Source organism: Tasmannia lanceolata, unplaced genomic scaffold, assembly GCF_043159265.1.
Source record: "Tasmannia lanceolata isolate RefF3 unplaced genomic scaffold, GAP_Taslan_0.1 ptg000038l, whole genome shotgun sequence".
Classification (NCBI taxonomy): Eukaryota; Viridiplantae; Streptophyta; class Magnoliopsida; order Canellales; family Winteraceae; genus Tasmannia; species Tasmannia lanceolata.
The window spans coordinates 922,501-933,610 of NW_027518715.1; positions in this window are offsets into that span (position 1 = coordinate 922,501).

Sequence of the window (11,110 nt, forward strand, 5' to 3'; positions counted from 1 at the left end):
GTTTTGGGCGTTTTTGCCTGGATAGGCTAAGGAATGGGGCATGCTTTGGGCGTTTTTGCCCGGGTAGGCTCTGGAATGCCTGGCCTTGGCTGGGCATTGCTGGGTTGGGCTCCCTTGGCCTTTCAGGCGCCTTGGATGCTGTCTTGTGAAGACCATGGACACAAGGCCATGGCATATAGTGGGGAATGGACCATGGTTGCCAAGGTTAGGCAATATAGAGGGCGGTGGGCGAGTAGGCCATGGCGTCACTTGTTTGCCCGTGTTTGCTCCCTTTGTGCGTTGTTTGGTTTTGGGAGCACACCTACCTTGCTAGGCTCGGCGGCTTACCCCTGCCCTTGTGGGTACTGGGTTGCACGTCTGTTTGCAACCCTATGGCTTGGTTGCTGCTGGCTTGGTTGGGTAGTTTGCCTCCGCCAATGCGCACAAGGGTTCCTTTTCTTCGTACCTGTGAGCTTACCTCCCTTGTTCGATTTGCTTTTGTATTGCGCTTTCTTACAGGGTCTCTCCAATGAGCTTTCCCCCCATCTTTGTCCTGGGCCTTTTGCTAGATCTCTCCCCTTCCCCCATTCCATTCGCCATCGTTGGCTTGCCTCAACCGTGGGGGTCTCCACTCTTGGCTTGGTCTTCGCTCGCATTCTCTTTTGCACGGAATTCCTCGTCCCGTGTGTCCCTTCCCCTTTCCCTCTAACTTCAACGCACAGCGGGTCGCCTAGCAGTGCCGTTTCAGGCCCCATTGCTAATAGCAGTTGGGTCGGGGAGACATTGTTTTGCCTGGATAGGCTAAGGGATGGGGCATGCTTTGGGCGTTTTTCCCCGGATAGGCACTGGAATGCTTGGCCATTGCTGGGCATTGCTGGGTTGGGCTCTGAAATATGCAAGAGGGGGGGTGAATCGAATTTAACTCAATATTAGGCCTTTTGAAAATTACTTATAAACCCTAATTGGAATTTTTCTTCACTTAATTAAATATATGGTTAGTGCGCATATAATTGAAAGAATAAAGTGAAATGCCAAGCCAACAATAATGGAAATGCAAGAGTGAGAAATTGACACACCGATGTATAGTGGTTCGGCCAACGGCCTACTCCACTCTACTCAAGGTCGCACTTGAGGGATTCCACTATTGGAGACCTCCACGATGCCCGGCTCCGAGGCGGTTACAAATCCAAGGGATATTAAACAAGGATGCCCTTACACCTTTACAAAGACTCTCCTTCTCCGCCGAGTTCTAAGCGGTTGCTCTCTAGGGAATTAAAAAGGGAATGCCCTAGCCACCTATACAAGATTTGAAAGAGAATAGCTTGGCTTCTTCTTGAAAGCTTGATGCTCTTTGTAGACCCTTGATTGCTCTTCAAAGATGCTGATTTGCAAGTGAAAGCACTACTATATCCAAACTCAAAAGATTCACAAGTGAAAGGCAAGTTTGGGATGAAAAACAAAAACTCAAGCTAAAATGGATTGCAAATGTTTTTGATGCTTAAGGATGTTTTTCAAAGATCAAGAGAGAGGAAATAATCCTCTAGATATTGTATAAATAGTCTCTCCTCAAAATATGACCGTTTGGGGGTGTAGATAACAAAAAACAAATTTTAATTCAAAACCCAACGGCTCTTTTTTGAGCTGTCGCAAGGTTCTCGGAGTTCCGAGAACCATTCTCGGAGTTCCGAGAATTCTCGGAGTTCCGAGAAATATTCTCGGAGTTCCGAGACAACGGCCAGAAGAAATAAAATTTCTACTGGACCATTTCTCGGAGTTCCGAGAAATTTTCTCGGAGTTCCGAGAAAATGTCCAGATGCTACTGGACCTTTTCTCGGAGTTCCGAGCTCGGAGCTCCGAGACAAATTCTCGGAGTTCCGAGAAGCCTAAAAATCCACAGATTTTGATTTTTATTGCTTATTTGATTTTTAGCTTTTGGAACTCAACTCCTATGATTATTTTGGAATGTTTATGAGGGTCCCAACATGTTGGTCCACCACATAACCATTCACTAATCCATTTTAAGTTCTTAAGTGTTCTTTGAAAAACATTTTGAAAACACTTTGCCTTGACTTGGAAATCTAAAGAGAAAGGATGTACAATGATACCTATGTAGCTTTCAACTTCTCTTTAGTCTTGGTCTTCAATTGATCTTCCATCTTGTGTATGCTTGCTTGAGAGATGAGGTGAGCTTCACTTAGCTCCTTTGACTCTTGTATGGGATATCTCCAAGCATGACCATGTTGTGTGTTGGTTTCTTCAATGATCAATCCTATCTCAAACACAACACTTCAAAGCAAATTGATTAGTATTCAAAAACACAATCAATTATGTTTAGAATCATCAAAACAAGATAGGAGAGTAGACCCTTGGGCTTACAATCTCCCCCTTTTTGATGATGACAAACAAAATTGATTATGAGGTGTGTGTGGAGTGACATAGTAGGCAAGTGAATACTAGAACTCCCCCTCAATATATGCACACATATAAATGATACAAGTTATAAGCAAGTGGTGCATATAGTCAATTGAATAGATAATCAATTTCAAACTTCTCCCCCTTTTGTCATCGACAGAAAGGGTGTAAAAAAAATTTAGGAGTAGATAACTCCCCCTAAATCAATGCTTATGGTATAAAAATACTTATCCAAGTAATGCACATATACCTGTTCATGATCGAGATGTTGACATATGTCAAGATGTTAGGTATTTTAATTAAAGTGAAGATACCTCTCCAACTTAGAAAAACTAAGAAGGCTAAGAATATCAATTGAGTGATTTTTAAGATTAAAAATTTGACATCTCATTCATGCAGATACTACCAAACAAAGATTATATATATAAATACTATATAGATAAGCTGGTTAAAGACACAAAGTATTTATTTGGCAATTTCTTTGATTTGATCCACACTCCATATGTTTAAGGCACTTCGGATATAGCAAATTCTATCATCACTAAGGGGTTTTGTAAAGATATCCGCTAATTGTTCTTCAGTGTTGATATATTTTAAGCAAATATCCCCTTTTTGTGAGTGATCTCTGATGAAGTGGTGCCTAATCTCAATGTGTTTTGTTCTTGAGTGTTGTATGGGGTTCTTTGTTAAGCTTATAGCACTAGTATTGTCACATTGGATGAGAATATTTTCCATTTTGATTACATAGTCCATCAATGTGCTTTTCATCCATAGGACTTGAGCACAGCAAGCTCCAGCTGCCACATATTCTGCTTCTGTTGTGGACAGAGCTACTGAATTTTGCTTCTTGCTAAACCATGAAACAAGTGATTTACCCAAGAATTGGCAAGTCCCACTAGTGCTTTTCCTATCTACTCTACATCCAGCAAAGTCTGCATCTGAATATCCGATGAGAGTGAAGGAAGATGATCTTTCATACCACAGTCCTAGACTCTGGGTTCCTCTTAAGTACTTGAAGATCTTCTTAACGGCTGATAGGTGGGATTCTTTAGGATCCGATTGAAATCGAGCACAGAGACAGACAGTAAACATAATGTCTGGTCTGCTGGCTGTCAAATAGAGCAAACTACCTATCATACCCCTATACAATTTCTGATCCACAGATTTGCCAAATTCATCTTTTTCTAGCTTAGCAGTAGTACTCATGGGAATTCTTGATGTCTTACTGCTATCCATGCCATACTTCTTTAATAACTCCTTTGTATATTTTTCTTGATTTAAAAATATTCCATTTTTGTATTGTTTAATTTGGAGTCCTAAGAAGTAGGTTAACTCTCCCATCATGCTCATTTCAAATTCATTTTTCATTAAGGTTGCAAATTCATCACACAATTTTTGATTAGTTGAGCCACAGATGGTATCATCCACATAGATTTGGACAAGGAGGATATCATGATTTTCTCTTTTGATAAATAAGGTTTTATCCACCTTTCCCATCTCGAATCCCTTTTCAACTAAGAAAGTGCAAAGCCTCTCATACCAAGCTCTAGGAGCTTGCTTTAATCCATATAAAGCTTTATCAAGCCTGAAGACATGATTTGGATGTTTGAAGTCTTCAAAACCTGGAGGTTGCTCAACATACACTTCCTCTTGGATATAGCCATTTAGGAAGGCACTTTTGACATCCATTTGATATAGTTTAAATCCTTTATGAGATGCATATGCCAAAAGTATCCTAATAGCCTCCATACGGGCAACAGGAGCAAATGTCTCATCATAATCTATCCCTTCCTCCTGATTGTACCCTTGGGCTACAAGCCTAGCTTTATTCCTAGTGATAATTCCATTTTCATCCAATTTATTTCTATACACCCATCTCGTGCCAATGACTGGATGATCACTAGGTCTAGGTACTAGCCTCCACACTTTGTTCCTTTCGAATTGACTTAGCTCTTCTTGCATGGCCATCAACCAATATTCATCCTTTTCAGCTTCCTTGATGGATTTTGGTTCTAATTCGGATAGGAACGCCAAATTGTTACTCACACTACGATAGTATGATCTAGTTCTTACTGGCAATGTGGCATCACCTAAAATTTGGGATTCAGGATGATCTACCAATGTTCTCCTATCCCTAGGCAATGAGTCATCATTTTCATTTTCTACTTCCTCACTAGGTAATGTATGACTTGTTGATGCATGAGGAGGAGCACTCAATTTTGGAAAAAGATGTTCAATGGGTTCATCCTCATCATGTGGCATTTCTTGTGGTGTTGGCTCTCTTTCATCAAATGTCACATGCATAGATTCTTCTACTACTAGGGTTCTCCTATTAAATACTCTATATGCCTTGCTATGAGAAGAATACCCTAAGAATATTCCATCATCCGACTTCTTATCAAATTTATGTAAATTATCTCTAATGTTCAAAATGAAGCATTTACATCCAAACACTCTAAAATAGCTTATATTTGGTTTCAAGTTTTTCCAAAGCTCATAAGGTGTTTTCTTAGAGATTGGCCTTAAGTATACCCTGTTTATGATATAGCAAGCGGTGCTAACCGCTTCCGCCCAAAAATATCTAGGGAGATCATTTTCATGCAACATTGTTCTAGCCATTTCTTGGAGAGTTCGATTCTTTCTTTCTACTACTCCATTTTGTTGAGGTGTTCTAGGTGCGGAAAAATTATGTTTAATGCCATGTTCATTACAGTAAGTGTCAAAGTGTACATTTTCAAATTCCGTTCCATGATCACTTCTAATGTGGGAGATGGCAACACCTTTTTCATTTTGAATTTGATTGCATAATGTTAGGAAGTGTTCATAAGTTTCATCTTTATGTCCTAGAAATATGACCCAAGTGAATCGTGAGTAGTCATCCACAACTACAAACACGTACCTCTTTCCGCCTAGGCTACTTGTCTTCATTGGTCCAAAAAGATCCATATGAAGTAGCTCCAAGGAGTAGGAAGTTGAAATCATATTTTTAGGGGCAAATGAGCTTTTTAATTGTTTTCCTAATTGACAAGTTCTACAAATGTGATCTTTGATGAATTTGAACTTAGGCAATCCTCTAACACTTTCTTTTGAGGAGAGGGTCGAAATGAGATCCATTCCGGCGTGACCCAACCTCCTATGCCATAGCCAAGAATCCTCACTTATGGCATTTAGACAAGTTACATTTTGAAGTCTAAGATCATCTAATCCGATTGTGTAAATGTTATTGTCTCTTAAACCTATGAATTTGACTTCTCCATTTATCTTATTTTTAACAATGCATTTATCGGGATTGAAGACAACTTCAAAACCATTATCACATAATTGACTAATGCTAATAAGATTATGGGACAAGCCATCAACAAAGAGTACATCATGTATGGGAGAGGTAGAGTTACATATGGTGCCTTCACCTTTGACTTTTCCTTTCTTATCATCTCCAAAGGTAACTTCTCCACCATCCTTGAGTGATAGGGATGCGAATTGAGTGAGATCTCCGGTCATGTGTCTAGAGCATCCACTATCAAGGTACCATGTGTTCCTCTTGTTGTGGCTTTTAAGGCATACCTCATTGTTGTCGTTTGTTGAGGCCATGAAGCACACATTTCTTGCTAATAGGCAATCTTCCCCATCATTTTGTTCGCCTTCGCTTTCAATCTCCTCATCCCATGTGGCGGACATTCCTTTCTTGCCTTCTCTTCTCTTGAAGCGGTTGTTTGAAGTAGGTTCATTGTTGAGTGGACAATCCGGGCGAATGTGTCCAAGCTTCTTGCAACCGTAACATCGGGGTTGAGAAGATCCATCACCAACTTCTTCTTTCTTCTTGAATGGAGGATTGGTCCTTCTATTTCTCATGCCTCCCATGTTTCTTTGCAAGAATTTGATCCTTCTTGTTAGGAGAGCTACTTCATCCTCGATGTCTTCCTTTGCATCTTCACTTTCACCTACATTACAAGCAAAAGCAATTCCTTTTCCTTTTTCATTTTTAGTTTCGATTTCGGGTGCTTTTGTTTTGAAAATCATTTCATGTGTGATCAAGGACCCTATAAGTTCATCTAGGTTCAAAGTGTTCATGTCCTTGGCTTCAGTGATTGCGGAGGTTTTGGATTCCCAAGACAAAGGTAGGGACCTAAGAATTTTAGTTACTAAATCTCTATTGGAAAATTGTTTTCCAAGTCCCCTTAATCCATTTACAAGATTGGTGAATCTAGTGTACATGTCGGCAATTGTTTCATCGGGTGTCATTTGAAAAAGTTCGTATTGCCGAAAAAGATGGTTCATTTTAGATTCTTTAACTTGATTAGTTCCTTCATGGGTGACTTCTAGAGTGTCCCAAATTTCCTTAGCCGAATTCAAATTTGATACTCTATTGAATTCTCCGGGAGATAGAGCACAAATGAGAGAATTCATGGCTTTGGCATTATAATTCGAAGCTTGTTGTTCGGCTTCGGTCCAATCATTTAAATTTCTTGTGGGTAGGATATATTCATTATTAATTGCTCTCCACATTTGATAGTCTTGAGTTAAAAAGATTTTCATTTTAGTTTTCCAAAAACCATAATTTGTACCATCAAAATAGGGTGGCCTAGTGTTTGAATAACCTTCATGATGTTGAGGGTAGTTTGCCATTTTTGAATCTTTACTCTAAACCGGTTAGGGTTTTCAAAAAAAATAGAGACGAGGCTCTGATACCAATTGAAATATGCAAGAGGGGGGGTGAATTGAATTTAACTCAATATTAGGCCTTTTGAAAATTACTTATAAACCCTAATTGGAATTTTTCTTCACTTAATTAAATATATGGTTAGTGCACATATAATTGAAAGAATAAAGTGAAATGCCAAGCCAACAATAATGGAAATGCAAGAGTGAGAAATTGACACACCGATGTATAGTGGTTCGGCCAACGGCCTACTCCACTCTACTCAAGGTCGCACTTGAGGGATTCCACTATTGGAGACCTCCACGATGCCCGGCTCCGAGGCGGTTACAAATCCAAGGGATATTAAACAAGGATGCCCTTACACCTTTACAAAGACTCTCCTTCTCCGCCGAGTTCTAAGCGGTTGCTCTCTAGGGAATTAAAAAGGGAATGCCCTAGCCACCTATACAAGATTTGAAAGAGAATAGCTTGGCTTCTTCTTGAAAGCTTGATGCTCTTTGTAGACCCTTGATTGCTCTTCAAAGATGGTGATTTGCAAGTGAAAGCACTACTATATCCAAACTCAAAAGATTCACAAGTGAAAGGCAAGTTTGGGATGAAAAACAAAAACTCAAGCTAAAATGGATTGCAAATGTTTTTGATGCTTAAGGATGCTTTTCAAAGATCAAGAGAGAGGAAATAATCCTCTAGATATTGTATAAATAGTCTCTCCTCAAAATATGACCGTTTGGGGGTGTAGATAACAAAAAATAAATTTTAATTCAAAACCCAACGGCTCTTTTTTGAGCTGTCACAAGGTTCTCGGAGTTCCGAGAAATATTCTCGGAGTTCCGAGACAACGGCCAGAAGAAATAAAATTTCTACTGGACCATTTCTCGGAGTTCCGAGAAATTTTCTCGGAGTTCCGAGAAAATGTCCAGATGCTACTGGACCTTTTCTCGGAGTTCCGAGGGAACTCTCGGAGTTCCGAGGGAACTCACGGAGTTCCGAGCTCGGAGCTCCGAGACAAATTCTCGGAGTTCCGAGCTCGGAGCTCCGAGACAAATTCTCGGAGTTCCGAGAAGCCTAAAAATCCACAGATTTTGATTTTTATTGCTTATTTGATTTTTAACTTTTGGAACTCAACTCCTATGATTATTTTGGAATGTTTATGAGGGTCCCAACATGTTGGTCCACCACATAACCATTCACTAATCCATTTTAAGTTCTTAAGTGTTCTTTGAAAAACATTTTGAAAACACTTTGCCTTGACTTGGAAATCTAAAGAGAAAGGATGTACAATGATACCTATGTAGCTTTCAACTTCTCTTTAGTCTTGGTCTTCAATTGATCTTCCATCTTGTGTATGCTTGCTTGAGAGATGAGGTGAGCTTCACTTAGCTCCTTTGACTCTTGTATGGGATATCTCCAAGCATGACCATGTTGTGTGTTGGTTTCTTCAATGATCAATGCTATCTCAAACACAACACTTCAAAGCAAATTGATTAGTATTCAAAAACACAATCAATTATGTTTAGAATCATCAAAACAAGATAGGAGAGTAGACCCTTGGGCTTACAATCTCCCCCTTTTTGATGATGACAAACAAAATTGATTATGAGGTGTGTGTGGAGTGACATAGTAGGCAAGTGAATACTAGAACTCCCCCTCAATATATGCACACATATAAATGATACAAGTTATAAGCAAGTGGTGCATATAGTCAATTGAATAGATAATCAATTTCAAACTTCTCCCCCTTTTGTCATCGACAGAAAGGGTGTAAAAAAAATTTAGGAGTAGATAACTCCCCCTAAATCAATGCTTATGGTATAAAAATACTTATCCAAGTAATGCACATATACCTGTTCATGATCGAGATGTTGACATATGTCAAGATGTTAGGTATTTTAATTAAAGTGAAGATACCTCTCCAACTTAGAAAAACTAAGAAGGTTAAGAATATCAATTGAGTGATTTTTAAGATTAAAAATTTGACATCTCATTCATGCAGATACTACCAAACAAAGATTATATATATAAATACTATATAGATAAGCTGGTTAAAGACACAAAGTATTTATTTGGCAATTTCTTTGATTTGATCCGCACTCCATATGTTTAAGGCACTTCGGATATAGCAAATTCTATCATCACTAAGGGGTTTTGTAAAGATATCCGCTAATTGTTCTTCAGTGTTGATATATTTTAAGCAAATATCCCCTTTTTGTGAGTGATCTCTGATGAAGTGGTGCCTAATCTCAATGTGTTTTGTTCTTGAGTGTTGTATGGGGTTCTTTGTTAAGCTTATAGCACTAGTATTGTCACATTGGATGAGAATATTTTCCATTTTGATTACATAATCCATCAATGTGCTTTTCATCCATAGGACTTGAGCACAGCAAGCTCCAGCTGCCACATATTCTGCTTCTGTTGTGGACAGAGCTACTGAATTTTGCTTCTTGCTAAACCATGAAACAAGTGATTTACCCAAGAATTGGCAAGTTCCACTAGTGCTTTTCCTATCTACTCTACATCCAGCAAAGTCTGCATCTGAATATCCGATGAGAGTGAAGGAAGATGATCTTTCATACCACAGTCCTAGACTTTGGGTTCCTCTTAAGTACTTGAAGATCTTCTTAACGGCTGATAGGTGGGATTCTTTAGGATCCGATTGAAATCGAGCACAGAGACAGACAGTAAACATAATGTCTGGTCTGCTGGCTGTCAAATAGAGCAAACTACCTATCATACCCCTATACAATTTCTGATCCACAGATTTGCCAAATTCATCTTTTTCTAGCTTAGCAGTAGTACTCATGGGAATTCTTGATGTCTTACTGCTATCCATGCCATACTTCTTTAATAACTCCTTTGTATATTTTTCTTGATTTAAAAATATTCCATTTTTGTATTGTTTAATTTGGAGTCCTAAGAAGTAGGTTAACTCTCCCATCATGCTCATTTCAAATTCATTTTTCATTAAGGTTGCAAATTCATCACACAATTTTTGATTAGTTGAGCCACAGATGGTATCATCCACATAGATTTGGACAAGGAGGATATCATGATTTTCTCTTTTGATAAATAAGGTTTTATCCACCTTTCCCATCTCGAATCCCTTTTCAACTAAGAAAGTGCAAAGCCTCTCATACCAAGCTCTAGGAGCTTGCTTTAATCCATATAAAGCTTTATCAAGCCTGAAGACATGATTTGGATGTTTGAAGTCTTCAAAACCTGGAGGTTGCTCAACATACACTTCCTCTTGGATATAGCCATTTAGGAAGGCACTTTTGACATCCATTTGATATAGTTTAAATCCTTTATGAGATGCATATGCCAAAAGTATCCTAATAGCCTCCATACGGGCAACAGGAGCAAATGTCTCATCATAATCTATCCCTTCCTCCTGATTGTACCCTTGGGCTACAAGCCTAGCTTTATTCCTAGTGATAATTCCATTTTCATCCAATTTATTTCTATACACCCATCTCGTGCCAATGACTGGATGATCACTAGGTCTAGGTACTAGCCTCCACACTTTGTTCCTTTCGAATTGACTTAGCTCTTCTTGCATGGCCATCAACAATTATTCATCCTTTTCAGCTTCCTTGATGGATTTTGGTTCTAATTCGGATAGGAACGCCAAATTGTTACTCACACTACGATAGTATGATCTAGTTCTTACTGGCAATGTGGCATCACCTAAAATTTGGGATTCAGGATGATCTACCAATGTTCTCCTATCCCTAGGCAATGAGTCATCATTTTCATTTTCTACTTCCTCACTAGGTAATGTATGACTTGTTGATGCATGAGGAGGAGCACTCAATTTTGGAAAAAGATGTTCAATGGGTTCATCCTCATCATGTGGCATTTCTTGTGGTGTTGGCTCTCTTTCATCAAATGTCACATGCATGGATTCTTCTACTACTAGGGTTCTCCTATTAAATACTCTATATGCCTTGCTATGAGAAGAATACCCTAAGAATATTCCATCATCCGACTTCTTATCAAATTTATGTAAATTATCTCTAATGTTCAAAATGAAGCATTTACATCCAAACACTCTAAAATAGC